This window comes from Accipiter gentilis, chromosome Z (genome assembly GCF_929443795.1).
Source record: "Accipiter gentilis chromosome Z, bAccGen1.1, whole genome shotgun sequence".
Taxonomy (NCBI): Eukaryota; Metazoa; Chordata; class Aves; order Accipitriformes; family Accipitridae; genus Astur; species Astur gentilis.
The window spans coordinates 83,684,070-83,698,167 of NC_064919.1; positions in this window are offsets into that span (position 1 = coordinate 83,684,070).

The following is a 14,098-nucleotide window of genomic DNA, read 5'->3' on the forward strand; positions in this document are numbered from 1 at the left end:
TGAAATGCTGGAGGCAAAAACCCAGAACTAATCACCCAGAAAATATGTCTATTTTAAAAACAGCCTTGGAATGAGCTTACAAGAAAAGAAAAAGGCATACACTGAGATACCATGCAGCAAGAAGAAATTAGATTCAATGACCCATGAGATTCCTTTCAGTTTAAATGCTTGCAGTGCATTGGCAAGTACTCTAGTGTACTCAGGCAAAGCAGGGCATGCCAGGAAATCAGTGTATATACCACAATATCTTTTCCTAATTCATTATCTATAAATATCTATTAATGTCACTAAGACTTGTTTAACACTGAATTGCATGCAAAATGTACTCTGTTGCAGCAATGCTAGTGACCATTACCACTTCAGCAAGTGCTTCACAAGAGTATTCAAAAGCTGATTTTGACACTAGGGGAGCCCCTAAAGCAGGGTCATCTCTGGTGTTTGTGTGTGGGCAGGGATTTTAGTTTGATTAGTCTTTCAAGAAGAGAATTAACACTGTTTTTTAAAGATTTGGGGTTTTTTTGGTTAGGTCTCTGGTTTTTTTTTAAACTTCCAACTTGAACCAGTTGAAAGAACTGATTGGAAAATGTGGGTCTTGACATTTCAGTACTGTGTTGCTGTGTTGAAAATACCTTGTGTAAATTTTTTTGTCTGAAAGCAACAATTTCATGAAAGTCTGAGCAAATTTTGACTTAAGTTTGTTATTTGTTCCTGTGATCAGGTATATTAGCTCTCCTTATTGTTTCTTTTCAATCTTTGTTTTGAATTTGATGTGGATTTTAAAATTTCTGATTATATATCTTTGCGATATTACATTATAGATCAATGTATTTTCCTAAACTGCTGCATAATACTGGTGTCTTCTGTTTAAAATGCAATCACATTTCATCACAGTTATCTGTATTTTGTTAGTGATTGTAACGGTTTCTTTATTCTGCGTATAAGTTGAAAATCCATTTGTAAATTGCTTTAGGATACTTCCAGATGCAAGTTCTATAAATATAGGTCATAATAATTATGGTGCAATTCCTATTTTATTTTAGCACTTTTTTTTTATTGGACAACTGAGAGACAGCACAGTGATTCCTCAAAGAGATTATACCATCCAGGCCTCTTTTTTTCCATGACGATTTTTCTCCTGCCTTCTTTCCATGTGTACTGCTGCTGATACAATCTTACACAATGGGTAACGTAATGACCTCTTTTCATTTATTGTAAGTTATACAGTGTTGTGAAGTCCATGAAATATTTAACACTGATAAACAGGATGATCATTACTTTAATGTATAATGAGAAAGTAAATTAAGTAACTGACATTTAAATAAAATATAAATACTTTATGCAGCTTCTATTTACCACATCATGGCAGTAATCCATTTAAAGTCAATGAACAACATAATTGAATGGCTCATGTAATGCAAAGATCTTTCTTTACTTTTTTTTCCCCGACTATTCATATAGAAACTTGCTTGCAATTTCCTGACATTTTTTAGGCTGCCTGTAAACATGGAAGTATTATTAGATCCCTTATGCAATATTTCCATTTTACAAAATATCAGAAACAGGGAAACTTGGAACATGTTACTAAATGGTAGTGCAGTTTATGGGTGATAGGAAAATGGAGTGATGAAGCAGAGGCTAAGACAAGCTTTACACTGATGTTCTGTGGCAATTCCAAACTTGTGCAGCAATCAGTATTGGAGCAGATGAAGGAAGGTTTAAGGAAAAAGATGTCACCACCTTAGAGAAAGGATGCCATGTTCTCCATAGACAACCAATGCTCACCCACCACACTGTCTAACAGGAGTGATATTGAATGCATTGAGGGAGGATAAAGGAAAAAAAAAAGAAAAAAAAGGCAGTTAAATAAACTAAATACAAGTTTTCATAGTAACAAGCCCTTCTTTTACCGAAAAGTCAAACAAAGAGAAATTTTAACTAACATGAATATTCATCACGGTCTGTGAAAAGATTTCACAAATGTCTCAATGCAGCCAAAACATTTGCATTCCATGTAGGTTTATTACTATCTATTGATCTGAGGAAGATGTGTTGCATTTAATTCCAAATACCTTTTTCATTATCTTTTGAAAAAAGAGTATTCTGAAGATGTTCAAATGTCCCATTTAATACTTTCAAGAACATGCAAGGTTTAAAGTTCAGGAATAAAGAAGTAAACAGTAAAAAAGTAGAAAGGAAATGAAAAATGTCAAATAAATTATTATTAAAGTTTAGCTTAATCAGCTGCAATATTCTCTGGATTTTCAACACTTATAGAATGAAAAATTTAAAATCAATTATTTTTTCATCATGGACTTTTTTGGGGAGGAGACCTCTGTAACTCTGAAGATTTTTTGGGAAGGGAAAATAACTCTATTTATATACAAAAATAAACATAATCTAAAGGCCTATACCAGGAACAAGAATTTCCTGCCTGCAGACTCTCAATTCCCTGACCAATGATTGTATAATTTGAGAAAGTGGGTTATTATCATCTCCCTTTGTTTTGGGTTTGTGTGGTGGGGTTTTGGTATCGGGGAGGGGGCCACAGGGCCGGGTCCTGTGAGAAGCTGCCAGAAGCTTCCCCAGCTCCAAGTCGGACCCATCTCTGGCCCAGGCCGAGCCCGTCAGTAATGGTGGTCGTGCCTCTGGGGGAACAGATTTAAGGAGGGGAACCTGCAGTGGAGAAAGGATTGGGATGTGAGAGGAACCCCTGTGTGGATCCCGAGGTCAGTGAGGAAGGAGGGGAGGAGGAGCGGGGGAGCAGGGGGATGGATGCCCCCCAAGATGGCCGCCGCTCCCTGGGAGAGCCCGCGCTGGAGCAGGCCGTGACTGGAGGACTGCGGCCTGCGGGAAGGCCCCACGCCAGGGAAGCTCATGGAGGACTGTCTCCCGTGGGAGGGACCCCACGGTGGAGCAGGGACCGAGTGAGGAGTCCTCCCCCCGAGGAGAGGAGGAAGGAGCGGCAGAGACAAGGGGTGAGGAACTGACCCCACTCCCCATTCCCCGGGGAGGAGGGAGAGAGAACCGGGAGTGGGGCTGAGCCGGGAAGGAGGGAGGGGTGGGGGGAAGATTATTTAAGGTTTGGTTTTAATCCCCATTATCCTTGTTTTGGTTTGATTGGTAGTAAATTAAATTGATTTTGTTTCTTCCCCAAGCTGAGTCTGTCTTTTGCCCATGACCATAAGTGGTGAGTGATCCCTCCCTGTCCTTGTCTCGAACCACCACCTTTTTGTTGTATTTTCTCCTCCCCATCTTACCAGGGTGGGAGGAGTGAGTGAGCGGCCTCAGGGTCCTTTGTTGCTGGCTGGGCTTAAACCACAACACCCTTTTATGAATCAGAGGCACCAAGGGAATAGGTTACGATCTTCTGATAAGAGCTTAATATGTTAAAATATTAGTCCTGAAAGTTGTACAGGCATTAAAGGGGAGAGCATTCTTATCTGTTGCTGGATGTGTACAGACCTAACTGAACAGGTCTGCACTAGTATATTAAACAATATCTGGGAATATTCATCCATATTATTAAAAAAAAAAATCTTAGTGTAGTCCTTGGCAGAGTTTTGGCTTATGTTGACTGACATCATCCTGAAGAATTTCCTGGTATGTTTGTGACTTAGCACAGGCCAGGGAGCCAAGTGGATGCAGCAAAATTTGCATGCAGCCACTCTGTTTCCAAGACTGAAGTGGTTTACAAGTGTGGTTTCAGTTCAACCCACTGTCTCTATGCCTGGGGACACCTCTGGGCAGACTGAATTTACTTGCAAAGACGTTTCTCCCAAGTCCTGATGGAGCTGTGCAAGTAGATGTCTGGTGAATGCCTATTTATTCATATGATCTCCACATGATTCAACTGGGAGGAGAAGCATTACAAAAGGGCATTTTTGAGAGATGCAAGTTGTGCCCATCACTTCAGCATTTCAGAGCAATTTTAATGCTACTGCTTTTCCTCTTATTTCAGTACATGAAGTAGTGTCAATTAAAGCACATGCACAAAACTTCTGTGCTCTTTTTTCTAGGCATTCATTTCAAAACTGACAGTAACCTGACCAGGGCTGTCTAAACAGTATGGATTCATATGATGAACAACATCACTTTAACTAAGGATAACTGCCATACAGAGATGTTGTAGAAATCAGTATATAATGGCAGAAGAGTTATTGACTGTATAAGGCATCACAAAACTAATGCTTAAATCAGGGGTAGCAGACTGATTTTGAATTTTCTTGTTGGATGCATGTATTATCTGCACCCTAGCTGTGTGTTGGGGAAATTCTGGGTGCAAACTAACCTCTTTTCCCCATTCACTACTATACATAAAGGAAATGAAGGCACAGTACACCCAAGTAGGTGATGACCAGTGTAGATGACAGAGTGACCAGGAGCATTCTCTGTGCTGCAGGCAAGCTTACATATAGTCATTTGGTCACACAGGGAACCTTAAAAATAGTTTGCATCTTCAGCATTTAGTATCAAGTGGTGAGGCCAGAAAAAGGGCAATGAAAAGATCGGGAGATGTTCCTGTTTCTGTCAGATCAAGACAGAATGTTTCATGCATGAGTCTGGACTTCTTTATTATTTATAGCCACCAGCCAAAAGAATAAGCAATTTTGAATGCAAAGTGCTTGACAACTACTACTAGTATGTTTTTATCATGCTTTTTGTTTTTCTCTTCTCTTCTCTTCTCTTCTCTCTCTTCTCTTCTCTTCTCTTCTCTTCTCTTCTCTTCTCTTCTCCTCTCCTCTCCTCTCCTCTCCTCTCCTCTCCTCTCTTCTCCTCTCTCTTCTTCTCTCTTCTCTCGTCTTCTCTCTTCTCTCCTTATATCTTTTCTTTTCTTTGGGAGTGCTCATACCTGGGAATGTGAAATGCAGTCAGAGCATTCCAGGTTCTTCCTTCATCATACCAGGAAAGAATGTGGAATATGCCAGGAATTCACCTGTGAATACTTAGTGACAAGTGCTTAAAATTTCTGTGGCAAGAAATAAATGCTAAGACATTGTTTGGCTTTCTTTATCTTTCAGTTTTAACTAAACATTTGGACTCATAGGCTCCTGCTAAACTCCAATATGGGTACTATTTGAACTATTTCTACTTTATTGCGAAGAGATGACCCAAACTGTCATAAGAGATAGGAAAAAGGCATACTGTAAATGGCTGCTATGTTTTATCATGTTCATGGTGAAACACATGATCCTAAGCGTAACTATTTTACCTCCACTTTGTTGTTGCGAGCCAAAGGTTCTAACTGAAGGAAAGAATTTAAACTATTGGTGCAGAAATCTACCATGAACATAGAGGCTTAGCTGATAAATCACAAAATGGATCACAGTTGAATTTTATATTCAAGATAGATAGAGCATGCAACTGAGGGGAACTTTTATCTTTATCTGAGGTCTAATTTTCCATCTGCATTTTCTCTTTCTCTCACCACTAGATACAGAGAAAGCATAAGGAAACTGCATGCACAGCTCAGCTGTGTGCCTCAAGTTATGTGAAATGACTCTGACCACCAGTTTGGAGTCTGAAAATATTCTGGATCATACATTAAAGATTAATAAGCTGGCAAAGCGAGTATTTTAAGTTGTTGCAATGATTACTACAGGCAGCGTAGCTAAGCATTGCTGGGGGTAAGCCAAAGATCTTATTCCTTTCTGGCTTATTCTTGGCAGCATACTTTTTTTTTTTTCCCTTATTTCTCATGTAGTAAAAAGTAGGCCCATTAGAACAAAACAGAGTCAAATTCTTAGACTTGTGCAGTCAGTTACAAGCAGAATCAAATTTTTCTGTTTGGTTGCATGTATATAAATATGACATTCATACCTGCTGAAGTCTGCGTGGCGCATATCACTATGCTAAGCAGAGACCTTTCAAACAGGTCACTGCTTCAGTGTCCGTAGATATTGGACACGTTGCTGCAATGCAGGCTTCCATTTCAGCTATACAACTGACAGAATACCACAGGAACACTTAAATGTGTGGAAATCTGCGATAACAAAATTTAAGCTAATGTAAGCCACCAGCCGTTTTCACTGAGAGATAGATACTGAGTAACCAGGAGCTGAAAATCTAACCTAGCATGACAATAAGGGAAAAAAATCGGTCCCTCTGAATGGCTTTCAGAGCTAGTCACCACAAATACAACTGGAAAGACAAGACTCACTTTATCTTACTTAAAATATTTGCAATGTAGGTATGTCTACATGTGAGCCTGGTCACCTTGGATTTTCCTTATAAACAAAGGAGAGAAATGGGAACTTTCTGGGCATCTCATCTGATCTACCTTGAATGTCTTCTTTAAAATGAGGTTAATACTGTACTAGAAATCCAGAGGAACATCTTCATTTCAGCAGTAGAAATCCACAGTACATACAGGCACCACTTGCATGACAATGCTTGTGTTAATTTAAAGGAATCAGAGAAAGCTATAATAGACAGCCACTTCCATTCACATGATGAAGAACTTAATGGTGAAAGCTGCATGTTTTCTAGTCTTCAATTTCAGATGTTTGCCAATGTAACATGGCATAAGATCATCAAAGATCTCTCAGTGTTTCTTTCACACAGTGGGCATTTCTGCTTCAAATACATGCTGTGCAGACTTAAATTAGTAAGTGATTCAACAACATTGGCAACAATAGAGGACTTGCATGAATAAAATGAAGTAGCGTGTTGGTCACTTTTTACTCTAATTTATATATGTGAGTTCGAATCCAGAACCCGAAAATAGGAAAGCTCTTACCTTGACCAGACATCCAAATAGATGCTGATGTAGAAGTAATTGCGTGGAGTACAAGCCTCTGTAGTAACAGAAGAACTTAAAACTGCCTTGTTACAACATCTACTTAAGAAAAACAATCTGAATCCACACATGATTCCCTGAAAAGAACGTGACCCAACAATTTAAAAAACCCCTTGTTTTAACACTACAGACAAATTTTAGCCTAAAAAATTAACCTTTCCTACAGGAGGGATATGTCATGCCAGATAGATACCCTTTGACTTCTTATCCTAGAGGAACTGCAGGTGGAGTGTATAGGTTCCTCTCATGATACGTATCACAAAATTGCCCAGAAGCATGAAGTATAAGATCTGAGAAGATAGCCGGGACTAGATACTTTGGTTGAAGTTACTCAACAAGGCTTTTCGACTGAACAGGCTAATGACAGGACACAGGCGACTCATTCATTGCCACAGTAACCTTTACCTGGTACAAAAGAAGAGAAGTTGGATTGACATCACAAGGGTTGTTTGCTTATGCATCACTTGCCTGTCATTATGCTCTCCCTCTGATGGATTATTCCATTAGGGGGCCAGAAATAGCATTGACGTCACGAGTCACATCTGCTACTGTAATCATTTGCCTATTTGCTATTTTTAAGTGAGAAGGAAACCCCAAAAAGTGTTCATGTTACACAAAGCGTCACCAGTTATTTCCTTCATCTTCAAGCTCTTCAAAAAGACAGTGAAATAGCATACACGCAAACCATCAATAGCTTCTGTCAACTCAATGAAGAAATCGAATTCTTCAGTTGAACTGTAGGAGGAAGTTCACAGACTGCTAACCTGAAAGGAAAATCTTGCAAAGCTTTTAGCACAGTCCTCTTACAAACTCAGAGCTCACACCACACCACGGCATCGTCATCACCTGCAGAATGGGAGGGAGCAGGCACACAGGCTAAATGTAGATGGAGGGCAAGGGCTAAAATTTGAAACAGAACAATCATCTAGATGGTAACAAAACAGCAAAAGCAACAATATGGATTAGGCACAATTCAAAAGGCAGTATTTCTATTTTTAGAGCAGTTCACCTGAAAAAGTATGAAAGCCTGTAATTCAATGAAAAGAAAAAAATGTTCACTGCTTTTTAAGTCTCTGGAAGGGCAAGAAGTTATATGTGCAAGGTATATGACCATTATAGTACAGTCAGGTTGAAAAGCTTCTTACCTTGTAGAGGTTTACCTAGACAATTTGGACTTCTTCAGGTCCAAGATATTTTGCACAAATTCAAACCTGATCACTGAGCTACTAGATACTGGGATTATCTGTATGAACTCTGCTGTATCCACGGTTGTCCTCAGTGGCCACTTGTCTGTTATTTGTTACTTGTTATCTGATTAGGAATAGATCAATCAAAATACTGAATTTAGTATCACACTCATCCTTTTATGTCAGAGAAAGGACAATATTCCCCTCCACCTGTTGCAGAACCGGAGTTTAGCAGTAGAGGGCACAGCTCAAGCATGTTGTGACAGAGGAAGGCAAAAGCTCTCCTACACGGTCTGTGTTTACTTATTTATTTCTCTACTGTTCTCTTCCGTTCTCTTCTCTTTAACGTACTGTAGCCACGATTACTATGCTTCTTTAAGGATAAGCTTCTTAAAACTGTTTATAGTATCCTGCCTGCAGCTAGGTAGAGCTGGGTGCACCATTCACACATTCCTCCACCCTGTACTACCTCCAACGTACCCTAGTTAATACTCTAGCTATAGGTGTAGTCATATCTAAAGAATGGGAATCTCTGAAGTTCTTAAAATCTGGACATTTTGAATATATTCAACACCAGTTATATTCACCACACCTTGTGTAAATTTTTTTGTAGCCACAAAGAGACACGAAGAAGAAAAAGAGCACTTGATAAGCCTTAGTGATGCAAGCTTGAAATTGTTAGAAGTTTGTAAAACATACAGGGAAGGATACATTCATGCCCTACTTTTATTTCATAAATTCTTCAGATCTTCTTTGCATGCTATTGGGTTTCATTCTCTGCAATCGTATGCACTCCGACGGCATCCCTAGGCAATATTTGCTTCACAAGAGACAGCCATTTCAATGCTCTTTATGCTGACCTCACTGTGGCCTTATGCATAGCAATTAGGCCATAATTACAAATTGTCATTTTTTGTATTTAAAACCTTCTCTTTTGTGTCCTTTTGTGTAGGATGATACCCAGAATTAGTTTTATTGTTTCTTTTTACTTTTTGTAAGAAAGACAATATTTTCAAGTCAGTTAATACTTTCTCATTAAGTGGAAATCTCTGTGGTCTTTACCTATTGACACATTGCAGGAAATTATTTGTCACAGTTTTACCTTGCTATATTGAGTTAAGTGTCCTGACTTCTGAAAAGTAAAGTTACTAGAACACTGATGAAAACTAATGTTCTAATTTGTCTCGAAGGTCACAATCATCCAATTATAGAGCTGGCAAGAGCATGCAGGAGGTTTAAGTAGTTACACAAACATCTGGAATGAATAGTTTGGGTCTTGGGAGTGGAGTATTTGGAACAAACTTCCAAAGACCATTTCCAAGCCCAGTATTTTACAGTCTAATTCTATAAAAATTAATCATTTAGTGTTTAAAAAAACTAAAAATCACCGCCTCCTTCAATATTCTTGGTAGATGCTCAGATAGCCAAAAGGAGCAGCCATTCTTTATGTTTGGTCCTATGTTTGGTGTCGCTACAAATTTCTTTATTATATTGCTTGAATATCACTGGTCACTAAGTGCTTAACTCAGTTACCCCTGTATAGAGTCCTGTCTTATGTTTAATTAGCTCCTCGCATGTAGAAGGACAGATGGTCTAAAACCATAACAACCTACATGGAGAAATTACAACTATATTGTTGTCTACTACTCATGTACAGGCCACCTCTAAATGTCAGCATAATCCAAAGCTCGCTGCTTATTGTCTGATCTTGACCTACTTTCCTGACTATTCTTATTTCCAGCAAATATTTGGTCTTTCCTATGATTAGATGATGAACACGCAGATGATAAAAAGCTCATCTGGAGCAAATGAACGGAAGAGCATGGACTATACTCTTGTTTGTATTTGATATATCATGCAAGCTGAAATATAAAAATAAATACAAAGAATGCATAGTTGATGATGTTTTGATACAGACGACTCCATTAGCGTGCTATCTCTTAAGCACATTACATTTTCCAATGCCAAATAAATCAGGACATTGTAGTTTAAGAGTCTTGTTTTATTAATTGAAGAAAGATTCATTATGCAGTTGTACTCACAAGAGTACAATAAAGTTGCAGTCCACCTAGAGTCTTTCTGAGTAAGTTCCTACCCCTGCTTGAAGCACGTTACGCATGCCACGACACAGAGCATTCCTGCATATAAAGTAGTTCTTTATTTATTAATTTGGTTTATTATCTATTTTCCAATGTTGGCATTAAAACAAATTAGTAATGATGGTGAAATTCACAAAACTAATGTTATATCCAGCTGGAATACAATGCCTTACAGGGGATACCTTGGCAGAAGAGCTGTTTGTCTGAATTGCTTAAGTATTAGAGGGGTTTCTTATCATAGAATCATAGAATATCCCAAGTTGGAAAGGATCCACAAGGATCATCAAGTCCAACTGCCTGCTCCTTGCAGGACTGCCTAAAACTGAACTGTATGACTGAGAGGTTCATCCAGATGCTCGTTGTACTCTGATGGGCTTGATGTGGTGAGCACTTCCCTCCAGAGCCTGTTCTGGTGACCGACCACCCTCTCAGTGAAGAACCTTTTCCCAGTGTCCAATCTGAACTTCCCCTGATGCAGCTTCATTCCATTTCTTCGTGTCCTGTTGCTGGTCACCAGAGAGAGGAGATCAGCATCTCCCCCTCTGCTGGTCCCCATGAGGAAGGTGTAGACGGCGATGAGGTGACCCCTCAGCCTTCTTTTCTCCAAGCTGAACAAACCAAGAGACCTGAACCGCTCCTTGTAAGTCTTGCCCTCAAGGCGTTTCACCATCTTGGTCACCCTCCTCTCGACATGCTCTAATAGTTTGACGCACCCAAAGCTGCACACAGGACTTGAGGTGGGGCCACACCAGTGCAGTGTAGAGTGGGACAATCACCATCCTCGACCAGCTAGCCATGATGTGCTTGATGCACCCCAGTACACAGTTGGCCCTTTTGGCTGCCAGGGCACACTGTTGACTCGTATTCAACTTGCCATCAACCCAAACCCCCAGATCTCTTTCTGTGGTGCTGCTTTTATTTCACTCACAATCCTATCCACTATGGAGTACGCCTTGGCCATAAAAAAGCTCTTTATGAGAATATATGGAATTCTTATGTTTCTCATTTTCTACTAATATTCGTAGAATTAGCAAAAGTGAAAATAAGCTTTTGAGATAGAAGACCCCCCCCGCCCCTTTTTTCTTTTAAAAATGTTATTCCATGTCTTAAAAGTCAAACACTTGAATAAAAACATGAACAGTTATCTGACAATGAAGGAAAAGGTTGGAATACTGTTATTTTGATAATTTAAGCATGTAGATTTATGGATAATTTAAATTCACTTTGGATAGAATTTTCTCTCTACATTTTTGTTTTATTAAGATTCATCTGGACATTAATTGAGAATTGTGTGCAGGTGCAATGATCTGTTGTACAATTTTGGGAATGGCAGTCTCTAATTGAGTTTCTAAACAGAATCTTTAACTAGAGTCAACTTAGTTGCTGTGTACCCAAGTCCAAATAGGGACTGAGCTTAACATTTGTGAATCCATTTCTCAATTACAGACCATAAAATTTAATGCGTTAACATGTAATTGCACATTAATTAAATATACTATGAGAAAACAATGGCATTTCTTGAGCTTATACAGAACACTGAATATTGTAACTTCCAGAGTCATATCTATTTCTTTCACAGGTACTCTGAGTGATGATAAAAATACAATTTCCTAGTTCTTAATTCTATTTAAATAAATGGTGAACTCATATCTTATTACACTCCCTGAAACACTTTATATGAAGCTAAAAGAGCAATTAGTGTTTCCCATATTGGCAACTTCAGGCGTGTAATGATAAGGTCATTCCAGCAACTTAAAGATATGGTCTATAAATAAAGCATACATTTAATAGGGTCAAAGTAGGCAGAGACACAGCAGCTCTCTTGCTTTCTAACATTAAAAGGATATTTAGCAATTTAGCAATAAGATAAGATTAGACGGAAATAACTGAAATGCACCAAAACCTGAGCTTTCTCTTTTATACAGGGAATTCTGTTCATGGAGGGGGTTTGTGCCACTGCAAATAGGGATTGCTGATGCAATTGGAACAGTAAAGTGCCTGTAGTTAAGCAAAAAGCAATTCTTTGTGAAGAAGAAAACCTATATGACACATAAAGATTTCTTTGTTTTAAGTATTTTTTTTCTCGCTATTTGTTACCTCTTTCTTTAGGTAAAAAAAAAGGTTCCGAGTTTCTATAAATATGTATTTAAGAGGAAAATAATCTATAGTCTTTAAAATAGGTTTCAAAACATCAATCTGCATCGATAACTTAGAAATGTTATATGTAACAAGAAAACTTTCTTTTTTTTCTCCATGTAGAAAATCTGAAAACTTGACATTTCTCCCCAGGTTTCTTCTCTTTGAGAAACTCATGGGAAAACAAACAAACAAACAAACAAACAAGTAATTTCCCACAAAATCCTCATGTTAAATAATTAAAAAGGTCCCAAAACATATGGAAAACACTCATTCTGACCCCATTCAATGCTTCATTTGTTGGCCATTGAAAATTTACTTTTCTCTTGCTCATAGTTCTACCCAACATTGTACTCTTCAATCACCTCCACATACTATTTATTTTTCATTATACAAAACATCTTTATTGATGCTAACTAATATTTTGGTAGGAAAATAATTTAAATAGTAGCAAGTAAGCTTTATTGGTTTATGGCCTCATGAAATACTGAGGTTATAGCTATTCTGAGATTAGTAATTAAGTCCAAAACTGAGATATCTAAAAATTAACCTGCTAAATATATGGAGCCACATGCATTTCTCAGACACCTCTATTGGTTAGAATATCCAATAGAGATTAATTTTCTCCACTGATCCAGCTTCAAATCCAGAGTAAAGAACACTACTGGCATGTATGATTCACTTGGTTTCATTGGTAACATCCAAGTAACATCTACTATGTATCTCTGTGTGGGAATTTATTTACAACTGGTCCTACTAAAGTCAGGGAAAAGATGTTTATACACCAAAAATCTTAAAAAGACAATGTGTTAGGGTGAGTGATTTTTTTATCAATTGATCAAGCAGCGAAGTGCAGAGAAAATATAGACGTAACCTTCAAATTTCTTATCTGCCTAACAAAAGGTGAATCCTATGGCAGAAGGTGATAGTCATGGGTGCGCCTCAAAGGACACTAATGGGGCACATTCATGTTCAGGGGACATGGGATACACAGTTTTTCTACCCTTTAGGATTCACCAACATGCCAACATGGAGCCCTTAAGGTTAAAAAAAATTATTGTATCACAATGTATCTATTTAAAGAAAAAAGGAAAAAAGCTTCAATCATAATTAAAAAAAAAATATTCTCAATTTTTAAAAAATAACAAATATTTATTTTCCTAATTTGTGACAGAAGCAATTTACGTATAGATTGTCACATGGGTGTATATATGTTTTAAAAAATTCCTTTCACTGAAGAGCTTGTTTTCACTATTTTTCCTGGGAAGGGTGGCTGGAGCATGGAAGGAAATGGATGAGTATAGCACCTTACATCCTTTCTTTTCCCATATTTTCTGGAGACAAGGACACAAACTATCCAAATGAAATTTAAATGTAACTTTTTTACTTCCACAAAGACTTCTTGGCTTTTAACTGCAGTCATGTTGAGTGTGTGTGAGAGAGATGGTGAGGGAGAGATAGGCAAGAAACCTGTTTTATCATACACTCTCTGGACCCTTTTATGCAATACATTGATTATTAAAGCAGGTCAAGGAATGTATTATTTATTCACCTATTTTCATGTATGCTTTTCCAATACTACTTTTATTTCATTCAATTTACTTTAGTTCTCCTTTATTTTTTAAACAAAGACAATCACATTAATGAGTTAATCATCACTCAAGACTAAGTTCTGATGTAATCTTTTTCCTTTCTGCTCCCATTTTCACTCTTCCGTAATGTAAGAAATAGAAGAAAATGGCACATAATTTTAATTTCATTACCCTGTAAGTTCTGTGTGGGTGGAACTTACTGAGTTGGCAGGGGAAAAAAAAAAATCACAGTTGTTCTTAGCAAGACAATAGCTATATTAAAATATTTAGTAAAAAAGGAAAATTTCT